The sequence below is a fragment of the Pantherophis guttatus genome, chromosome 2 (assembly GCF_059756535.1).
Source record: "Pantherophis guttatus breed Tessera chromosome 2, ASM5975653v1, whole genome shotgun sequence".
Classification (NCBI taxonomy): Eukaryota; Metazoa; Chordata; class Lepidosauria; order Squamata; family Colubridae; genus Pantherophis; species Pantherophis guttatus.
In genome coordinates, this window is record NC_142064.1 from 116,406,066 (window position 1) to 116,418,035 (window position 11,970).

The following is an 11,970-nucleotide window of genomic DNA, read 5'->3' on the forward strand; positions in this document are numbered from 1 at the left end:
CAAAGAAGGGAGTGGGTCACCCTAAACAGAGTGGCTGGGCGGTTCTCTGCAGATGCGATAAGAGCGGAAAAATGGTTAGATTTCGCCGCTTTTATCACCACCAGGTAGGTCTTGATATAAGACCTCACCAATGTCCGGTCGGAATCGGATTGACTAGTCCTCCAAATGCTCTCTAGGTGTCTTTTCCGATGCTTCATCTCTCTCAGCTCCTCAGAGAACCAAGGAGCCAATTGAGATCGGCATCGGGTCAGAGGCCGCAAAGGCACGACGCGATCCAAAGCTCCGGCGGCCGCACTCTCCCAGGCGGCCACCAGCTCTTCAGTCGAGTCATGTGCCAGGGTCTCAGGAAACGGCCCAAGCTCCATCAGGAACCTTTCGGGATCCATCAGGTGCCTGGGATGGAACCATCTGGTCGGTTCCGTCTCCCTGTGGCGGGGGGAAGCGGCTGGAAAGTCCAAGTGAAGGAGCGAATGATCTGTCCATGACAAGGGTTTGATATCTAGGTCCCCTCTACCAAGATCATTCAACCACTGACCAGAGACAAAAATCAAGTCCAGAGTGTGTCCCCCTATGTGAGTTAATACATAAAGGTAAGTTTTCTTTCTATGAGAACCCTTTCCTAATTGAAACATGGTACAGTAAGAAGTTTAAAGGGACTGTGCTCTGGCATATAGATTCACCTCATAGTCCAAATTGAATTTCTGAACAATTTTTTAGAGTCATCTTCTCAAATTCGATCTTTTACCGCGCTTTTTACTGCAGTATTAGATTGCCTGCCTTTTCTTCCTCAAACAAATTTGTGCCCTCTTTTTTCAAGCATCTAATTAGTAGGAGAAGGAAAAAAGAAGAGGATTGTAATAATTATGTATAGGAATCTTTTCTTGAAAAATGGAAAAAACTAATAGTTTTTTTAAAAAACCCTTTTACACATCCCTATTCTTCATTCCCTTTCTTGCTATTCTCCACATTTTCCCTTCTTTTAAAAAATAAAGACATGATTATGAGGTTAAAAAGAAGGAATTCACAGGGCATCTTCAGCCCCCCAGTCAACATTTGACAATATCCATTCATCAAGCTAAACCAAGATTCAGAAACCTAAGCTTCTGGATCACATGTTTAAAGAAGATATTGAGGAAGTAATTATCTGTTTCTTCTGGTTCATTCATTTTTCACATTTGTGTACATCAATAGAAAGAAGTCTATTTAGAGTATCTCGAGAGAGATGGTTAAGGTCCAAAGACAAGAAAAGTGTATCAAGGAAAATCTGTTTTTATAAAATACATGCATGTTTGAGCTTTCTGGCCTTATGTTGCGAGAAAGGGGAAGACAGGATATATTCTTCCTATAGGAAGCATGCCAAAACTAATATATATAGTCCCCAAACCTGACAGTTCTAGCTTTTTTTTCTAAAGAATTGTATTTATGTGTGAGAATCATTCAGAAGCCTTGTGATGGAATTGCTTTGGGGACTCACTCAGACAGGATTTCTCTCATTTGCTGCAAGCTAGTTCTTTGAAGATCTGATTTATTTATTTATTTATTTGTTGGCTTGGACATGGCATTTTAATTCTATTCATTTACCAAATTGTCTGTCTGTCTGTGGAATAGCTCTCTACATTTACTGTTAAGTAAAGAGTTAAGAGTGAACCAAAACAGAAAAAAACTGCACTTGATCCAATTATCACTGGAAGAAAGTCACTATACAGAGAATGAGCCTTTAATAAGATAGGTTATTGTCTCAACTAAAAATCAATACAATTAAAGGATTACTCAAGATAATTACAGATTTTCTGAAGCATGCAGGAAGCAGAAGGAATCTCTAACAAGCTTCTTATAATTATTCATTTACATCTTTTAGAACTCGCGGACTCTTTCCCTTTGATTATTCATCATGCAGTAACTATGTAACATATCTGTCCAGATCTGAGTAATGGTAAAGACTAGTCCCTCCAGACTGAGAGAGTTAAGAATGCAGGAAAGAGATATCACAAGGCATTGCTGGAAGCATGGAAAAACTATATTTTAACTGCCACTGAAAACCAATGATTTAGACTAGAGTAGCTAGATGCAGATGGAGGCCTCTACTATAGCAGAGAATGCCATGCTAGACACAAATATTTGGCAGTTCAGGCCACCATGATAGAATATTCATTTTTTGTCTTAAAATGATGCTTCTTTTTTGCACTACCTTGGGATCCCTATTTATTTTTATTTTACTACTAAACAATGCATGATCCATTGGGTCATTATTTCAGAGATTTCTTTATGTAAACAGAATGACGATGTGGTGGGAAAAAAGCAATGGGAGCAGGAACAACTTCCAACTTTCTGCTGGCTTTCCCATTGACTTTGCTTGTGGAAAGCTGGCAGGGAGCATCAGAAATCACTTATTTTCTTTCTTGGCTAATCCACAGAACTGCCTGCCAATTTGTTGAGGGGAGGGGAAATAAAGGGAGCTGTGGACAGCAAGGAAAATTGCATCCCCACTCCCTATCCTGATGTATTCCCAAGGGCCCCTTTCCTGAAAAGAGAAAGAGGCCTCACCTATCAACTGCTAGCACTAGGGGTGACATGCTCCCGGTTCGGACCAGATCGCCCAATCCGATCTGTAGCAATGGCGGCGGGTGGTTCGGAGAACTGGTAGCAAAAATCCCTGCGCGCCCTAACCCCCATGCCCAGCTGAGCCGCAGGATCATCAGAGGCTTTTTTTTTTTTTTAACTTTTAAAAGCATTTTTTCTACAACTTCTTCCACCGGGAAAAAAAATTTTAAAGTAAAAAAAAAGCCTCTGATGATCGCGCGGCTTGGGATCTCAGAGGCTTTTCAAAGCATTTTTTTTTTCTGCAACCTCTTCCGGGGAAGAGGTGGTTTTAAAAAATGCTTTGAAAAGTCTCTCTGACATCAGGCAACACAGCTGGGATCATCAGAGCCTTTTCAAAGCATTTTTTTAACCACCTGAAGAGAGTGCAGAAAAAAATGCTGTAAAAGTTTCTCTGACGATCCCAGTTGAGTTGCCTGATCGTCAGAGAGACTTTTCAAAGCATTTTTTAAAACGATCAGGCAACTCAGCTGGGATCATCAGAGAGACTTTTAAGGCATTTTTTTCTCCAACCTCTTCAGCGGAAGAGGTGGTTTAAAAATGCTTTGAAAAGGCTCTGATGATCCCAGCTGTGTTCCTGATCGGCAGAGACTTTTCAAAGCATTTTTTTGCATTTGCAGAAAAAAATGCTTTGAAAAGTTAAAAAAAAATTGGCCACGCCCACCCAGTCACATTACCCCCCCCCCCAAAAGCCATGGCCACAGAACTGGTAATAACAAATTTTACATTTCACCCCTGGCTAGCATCCTACAGCCAACCCTATCACATCAGGCAGCTTAGTCACTCCCTCATCCTTCCCTCACAGCCCTCCATTGTTAAGAGATTTCAAATTTCAGTCTTGCTTCAAAATATCAAATTGCTACTCGCTCATAGGACCGTGCTGACAACCATTTGAATGCAGGGGCCAGAGGGAGGTAGGAAAGAGGACAGAGGGATATGGCTGTTTCATCTACCCATGTGCCATGCAACCTACAGGTTTTTGGCAAATGTAGTCAGCAAGTGGGATGGTGCTGAAGTGGCCACAATTTAGCCAAATTTCAATCTCACAGGAGTAATGGATCCTAGATGTTGGACAACATTCTGTAAATTAGCTCATTTGAGGTATCTTGGTTCAAGAATTGTTGCCGTATAATTCACCATTTCTCCAAATTGAAAGTTACAGACACAAGAGTTTTAGTAATATATATATTATATGACTAGATTCAGCAAGAGCTAAGCCAAAGTTTTAAAAAAGTCACATTTTGTATGAACCTGGCCACTCCCTTTTTCTACTCCCCTTTTACATATTATCTCTCTCCCCCCCATTTCCCTTTCATTTTCAAAATGATAACAGCCTTCAAAAACAGTTTAAAAACTGGTGACAATGTTCTATTTAAAATCAAGACATAACCAGCTGTGGAGCCTTGTTATTTTTCATGACACTTCCTAATGGACAGCACTGAATAAAATTCATGTATTTTCAGCAGTGTAAATGTTTATTTTTCTCTCTTGGATTTTCAAATAATGCCATTTTAGATTGTAGAAATGAAACAAGAATACATCTTTTTTCAATCATCATCCCATTCCTGTTTTGTTTCATCAAATTCTAGCTTCACATGTGCCTGCAATATTAAATTAAACCATCAGATACAAGATATAACCCTTCTTGCCCCTCCCCAGGATCTTAAATCATCTTGCTGTTCCCTTGTCACAGCATTCAGCTTTTTCTGTGCTAAATAGATTAAACGATTTGTCAAAAGGCCAGTCATGTCCTTAACTGAGATAGAATGGAGATGTTTCTGTACCAGACAGACCTTCTTATCCAGCATCTCCAGCATCTCAATTAGGAGTCAAACTAAAAAAAGGACCATAAAAAACTGAAGTGGGTCTCACTTCAATTTTCTCTTATCCTGTTTCCTTTGGCCAGATGCGAAAAAAATACCTTATGAAAGAGCTAAGCATCCAGTGAAGAAATTTGGTTAACAAAATTGTCTATTGTTATGTGAAATGTGGCTGCCAAATGTCCAACAAATATAGTATAACATTTATTTATGCCAAGCAGTTTTTACTATTCCGGTCTTGACAACTTGATTTTGCATATTCTGAGTTAGCCTCCTTGCTCAAAGGTTTGGGTTTTTTAAAAAAATGAAAAATATAACATGTTTGATTAACATTGTTTTGATCTTTTACTGATCTATTACAATAGCAAAAGCTGCTGGACCAGTGGTAGTAAATTTTTTTACTACCAGTTCTATAGGCGTGGCTTGCTTGGTGGCATGGCTTGGTGGTCATGTGACTGAGTGGGCATGGCCAACGTGACATCACTCACAGCCACAGCCACTCAGTCACATGACTATCCCACCTAGACATGCCCACAGAAAAAGGTAGGGATTTTTTAAAAATTTCTACCTATCTACTTATTTTCTGCCCAGGCCTGGCCTAATCTATCAAAGGCCTCCTCCTGCATGCCGCCCTGCCCTCCCTTCGCCATTTGCATGCATTGCCCCATTTCCCCTCCTTCAGCCGCCCCAGCCCTAGCCCTGCTTCCTCCACTACCACCACCTCTTTCTTTGGGCTACTTACCTTCCTCCCATGGCTGCTGGTCTGGAGTCCAGAAGGCAAGCTGATCTCTGGTAGTTTTCAGTGGCCGCCAGCCAGCTGCTGCTTCCACAAAGCAGCTAGCAAAGAGGCACTGGCTTGGAGGCTTCTTACAGTTGCATCGAAAAAGAAAAAGCCTCAGGCTGCCGAAAACTACCGGAGGTCACCGAAAAAGCTGCTGCCATCACTGCCCTGTTCTTCGCACTGGCTGCACATGAGCATTCCCATTGCCTGCTGTTTTGCGCTCGGACTGACACAGCAAGCAATGGGATGCGTCAGTCCAAGCGTAACGCAGGAGGCAATGGGATGCAATGGCAGCAGCTTTTTCGGCAACCTCCAGTAGTTTTCAGCGGCCTGCGGATTGCTGCCACAGCCGCAAATCAACTCTCAAAGAGGTGGCGGCTGGGAGGCCTTTTCTTTTTCAATGTGACTGCGAGAAGCCTCCCAGCCACAGCCTCCTTGCCAGCTGCTTTCTGGCAGTTGGGTGGGTGGGCGAGGCAAGTGAGCAGCGACCGGGCTACTGATTAGGGGGCATGGCCAGCCAGTGGTCACTACTGGTTCAGCGACCCAGGCCAAATTACCGCTACCAGTTTGCCCGAACGGGTGCGAACCAGTAGAAACCCATCGCTGTTCTGGACATAAATGACCCCAATTTGAGTTTAAAATTTTGTTCTTAATGTTGCAATAAAATCAGTCCACAGATCCTCAGGTTTATCTTTTGCAGAAAGAACCAAAGTTAGGTCCCGCTGTCACCTCAGCTGTTGGAGCCATCCCTTCAGCCATTCCCCCCTCCAGGTTCTCCTACCTTCCAACTGAAAGCAGCAGGGAAAGATTTGAGGAAAAAGAAAATAGTAGTGCTGACCTCCTCTCAAAGAGACTTATTATCACAATTTTGCTAGCATGTATAGCCCAGCCATAAAATCCTCAAAACTCAAACTCAACTTGAAGACTTTACTGTTTCACTGTGAATAATGTGATGTACCTATATGGCTCTGAAATTGTGGAGAAAATGCTACTTTTCTATAGGTATATACTTAGCAAAATCCTAGACTTTTTTATCTTGCTCAAACAATGGGTCATGGTGCACCAGGAATGTTATAAGACAATGGATAGAGCAGGGGTCCTGCTTCTGAGCACTAGTCCACAGCATGCAAGAAACCAGGCTGTACAAACAAGCAAAGCCCCGTCCGTGGGATGCGGGCAGCTCAGGAAACCATGTCCTCACCACTGCAAAACCACGGAACCCATCTCTGTGCTTAAAAGGTTGGGGGTCGCTGGGAAAGATGACTACTAGAGTCTTCCTTGCAAATTCTTTCTGAGCAAGCTTATTGCAAAACTATATGGAATGGAACTGCTCTATGAAATCTGAGTGTTCTTTTTTACTTTTTTCCCCCTCAAACACCATAAGTGCTACATTTCAGAGAAGTATTTATGCCCCAAAGGCACAAGGCTTCTATGCAAAACTCTATAATCATCATTCTGCAGAAAGAATTATGAGGAAGAGTAAGGGAGAAGAGCTGCCAGGCAGCACTGAGGAGGAAATTGCAAACGGTAGGGGAGGGATTTATAACTACCAAACACAAGGCTGGAAGAAAAGAAGATAACTGGTTATCTCAGTGTAGCTGCCTTGGGAAAGCACCAGCAGCAATCAATGGCAGAAGCTAGCCAATTTTGGCACATCCTTTGAAATTAATCAGGGTTAGGTCTGCTTAGCTCTTGGATGGGGCAATACCAAGAAATCCCAAGACTACAGGGAAGTCTACAGACTAAAGCATTCCAAGAAAAAGGCAGCTATTTTCTAGCTCTTGTGTAGAAAACCACATGCATATATCCATAGTCACCAGGAGCTGAGCCCCTACAGGGAGTTTTACCTTTTTAGAGCTTTGGTTTAGAATTTAGCACTCTTAAACTTGAACTGGAGGAAGAATTCTACTGAACTCTCAACACTGTTATTCTATTCTGTTTTGTGCTGTGCTGTGCTATACTTATGCTATACTTCTGCTATTTTTTTTACTCTTTTTGATTTGTATAGTACAGTTAGTCCGCAATTTATGACCATTCATTCAGTGACCATTCATTCAAAGTTACAATGGTTATGGAATGAAAGGATTTACAACCCAGGCCTAAAGTTACAGCTATGGCACTGCCGCTGGTCACATGATCAAAATTTGGGCACTTGGCAGTCTGCTGGCACATGACTGCAGGGGTGTTGCAGCTACTCCACCTGCACCTCCACATCTATGCTCTTTTGGCCTCCTGCTTTCTGTTGACTCAGCTATTTTTTTTTGCTTACCCTGCTAATGAGGTATGCCAGGCCTGGCTGCTGGGCCACGCTTGGGCTGGCTTCGCATTGTGAAAAAGAAAAGAAAAAGCAGCCCAAGACGGATTATGCCAACAATACCCCTTCACAAAGAGTTTTTGGGCTGCGCTGGGCTGAATTGGGGCTGGCTTTACACTGTAAAAAAGAAAAAAAAAAGAGGAAATCACAATCCCTGAGCCTCAGCCCTCCTGGGAACTCTTTGCAGAGGGGCATTTTGGTATGTTGTGGCTCAGGGTCTGCTTTTTCCTCTTTTTTCCCCCCACAGCATGAAACCAACCCCAGCCCTACCCAGAAGCCAGGTTGGGCATGCCTTGTCAGCAGCAGTAGCTAGAACACTGTTAAGGCCACCTGGGGCCACAGAGTGCCAGGCGGCAGGGGTCTTGGAGTGCAGGCTCACAAGGGCAACTAGGACTGGACTTGGGTTGCTGCAGTTTCCTGGCACATGGCAAACAGCCACAGGCTCACACAGTTCTGGGCTCTTTGCTGCTCCGCAAGGAAGCATGCAGGGTGACCAAAAGGGTAGAGATAGGGGAGAGAGATAGATGGGAGGGTGGGGGGGAGAATTAGAGGCAGTCCTTTACCTTACTAAGGCTTGGGTCAGGGAGGGGAAATTGGCTTTCCCCTCCCCTGAGTGTGATGGATCGTTGGTTAATGACTGGTCAAATTAACAAGAGCAACAGGGATTGCTAGAATTGTGGATGCTAAATGATGCAGTTACATGATGTCTTGCTTTACAACCATATTGCTTAGCAACCAAAATTCCAATCGCAATTGTGGTCATAGGTAGAGGACTACCTATATAACAAACATAATAATAAAGAGGTGAGCTAAACAAGAATCCCGAAAGAATAAAGAGTAAAAAGCATTCACACAATGAGCATACTTATCATACTAAGCTATATTGTGATTTATTTTATGTTTTAGCACACAGTACTGTATTAAACCATTCAATGTAATTTGTAAACCATATTTAATAGCTATACTAGCTGTCTGGCTTACTCAATACATCCTGGTAAAACAAACTATAATAGGCAGACCAGTTGATAGACTCTATTCAGTCTCATTATTCAAGAATTCTGTGCGAAACCAAGTTATGTAGCTTGTAAATTAACAAAGGCATCTTGTGGATTATTGTGTATGGAACTGCCAGCTTTAGAATAAGGCCAAGTGATTTCCTCAAGAGTCATCGTGGATGTCCAGGCTTTTACCCTCAGTCATTGTGGAGCAGGATGTCTTAGCACCTGGCACAAACAGCTTTCGAAAAGATCTGACAGACAGATGTGTTGTGATTTTCATTTTCATCAGCAGCTATTTTAAAACATGTATTATTTCAATTCATCAACCACAAAGTATATTAATAAAAGATAATTAATTGCTAGCTTGCCTACAGAGATTTGTTCCTATTCCCATGAAGCTTTAAAGCGCTAGTACTTTCAATTTAAGTAGTGTAACAAATTCTTTTGAATAGTGTTTTAAAAAAATCTAAAAACTTTGGTACTTGAACGTTTCAGGGGAACAACAAATTTATAATGTTCCTTTGTAAATAGACCTTGCACTGAAATTACACAGGAAACTACAATCAAGAAGCACAATCCTAAACCTACATTTCACTGAGTTCAAGGGCAGTTGCTTTTAGGGAACTAATGGCAAGAGTACAACCCAAGACTCTAACTCCTTGCTTACACAGGTTACACAGTGGAGGTTAAGCAATTTCCTATTTACAGAAAAATATTTAGGATTTTTAGAGTAGCATTTTGTATAGGTTTTCCATTTGTCTGAATATCAATTATCCAAAGCCTGGCAATGATAATGGGGCTGAAAATGATGTGAGTTAAAATCTACTGCATGTGGCAATGTGCTGGTTAGAGGATGCCATTCTTGACAGTTCCCAGTGGCTGCCCATTAGCTGTTTAACAACTACTGGAAAAAGTGATTTACAACCAGTGCTCGCACTTACAACTGTCACAGCATCCCGATGGTCACATGATCAAAATTTGAGCGCTTGGCAATCAGCATGCCTTTATGACAGTTGCAGCTCCTAGTCATGTGATCACCATTTGTGACCATTCCAGTTGGCTTCTGACAACAAAGTCTATAGTGGAAGCCAGATTCATTTAATGGCTGCACAATTCACTTAAAACCTGCAGTGATTCGATTTATGAACTGTGGCAAAAAGATTGTAAAATTGAGCACAACTCATTTAATAACTGCCTTGCAGAGCAATGGAAATTTTGGTCCCAATTGTGATCATAAATTGAGGACTTCCTTTATGAAATTAATTAGCATCTTTTAATTTTCCTAATGATCCTAAAATGGACACAGCAGCAAAACAGGCATTCTCAAATCCCAAACTATTATCAGGTTAATAGATTGCTGCCTCCATTTTTTCATTCCATAAATTCCAGTTCCAATCTAGTTTAGGTTCAGTTGGTATCCCTGGCTAGTTCATGTGTCTTTATTTCTTACCTATAAAACAGGAATAACAGTAACCAAACTAAGTGTGGAGAACAATAAATTATGGTCACACCTAACAATGCAGTGCTACTTTAAATTAGTATGATGATTTAATGCAATGTGTGAGTCCAGGCACTGTAATTACAATGCCATTTGGGCTACAACTCCCGTATCTCACCTTGCAAGCTGGCATTGAATGGGATGGCTACAACAGCATATTATTTTACATGTCTTGCTGTCTTATGCAAAAATTCATTTTAATTTTGTCAAGGTTAGAATTATATTTTAGTTTAATATCTATGTTTAGTTTTCTAGTCAAATTATGTGCTTTTTTTTGTATTATTTACAAAGGTGAAATCTTCTTTAAGCTGAGTTCAGTCAGCATGTTTCTGTGTTTCCATGTATGTATCTACCTTTATTGATTACAAATTGATGAAGTAAATAACAGCAATACTTCACTGTAGAAGCAAAACCACCTAGTATTTATTTTTGTCAAAAAGGTCAAAATTCTGGTTTTTGCCAAGATAACAAAACAGGATCATAAATAGCCTCTGTTGTAACTTTGAACAGTTATGTTTAACAGATTAACAGAGTTGGAAGAGACCTTATAGGTCATCTAGTCCAACACCCCCCCCCACCCCTGCTCAAGCAGGAGACCCTACACCATTTCTGACAAATGGCAGTCCAATCTTTTCTTATAAGTCTCAAGTGATGAAGCTCCCACAACTTCCAAAGGCAAGCTGTCCCATTGGTTGATTGTTCTGTCAGAAAGTGCCTCATTTCTAGGTTGAATTTATCCTTGGTCAGTTTCCATCCATTCATTATTCTTTGTCTGGCCTTCAGTTGCTTTGGAAAAGAGCTTGATCCCCTTGAGGACTATCTGAACTTTGGGCTGATCATTGGCCGAATAGATTACTTGACTTTGCCATTGTCTTTTGGAATGTTTTTTCAACTTCTGATCCAGCCCACAACTTTGATATTGCATATTATATCCTGCCCCTTTTTTTCTTTAGGAAATCATGTGAAATGATACCTCAATTTGTGAGTTATCCAGGTTTCATATTAGTTTTCCCCAATAAAAGATGCTCCATATTTAATGTCTAATCTAGAGATCCAAGAAAAGCTGCTGTGTATAAATAATTACAGTTTGAAGATACATTTCCTTCCATCTTTTGTGTTATGTTCTTGATTGATAAATACTGTCCAGGTATGATTACAATTTCCCCTAATCATGTTGCTATAATAGGGCAGTATTACTTTTTTTTGGTTTTTTTGCAAAAGTAAGGTTAGCAGTTGGTGAAAGGGATGTATGAAATGAGTGGTGGATAAGATTCAGGTGTGTACTGCCATGTTAACTGGGTTTTTGATAAAATCTTTGTGCATCACTTAATTTAATGAGGCAATAATAAACAGTAAAGTTCTGTTTGGAACAGTAGAATAGTTTATTACTTCAGCAACAAAATTTTTAGGGCAAAAAATTACACCATGGATGGAATTAACAGTCTAAACACACCAACAATTTTCAACATAAAATTGGTAGGATTCACAAAATACCTGAAACCATATAAACTCTGGTTTCCAATTTATATTTGGAATCACAGTACACTAAGTCATAAACACACAAAAAATTGCATAGTATTTGGTGGGAACTGAATGGATACAGTTTGTATACGAAGGAAGGGATTTAGTTAAGAGAGTCCAGATGTGGGGCAAGCAAGACTCTGTGTTAAATTAAAACTGCCTGAGAATTTTCTCTTACGATTTTCAAGATTGTTTTTATTCGTGTCTAGCAATAAAAATGACTTTTTAAAAATACAGTTCTCATTTCTTTGGTTTGTAAGCAACGTGTGATTTGAAATCAAGGCATTTGGCTTAATCCATTGTACAAAACCCAACCATGATGTTTTCAATAAACCATGGTTAGCAAACTGCAGCTTAATGCAATGTACATGCCCAGCCATCCACCATTCTTATTTGTAAGCAAAACTAAACATGTGCAATAAATGTAACTCTTAACTACT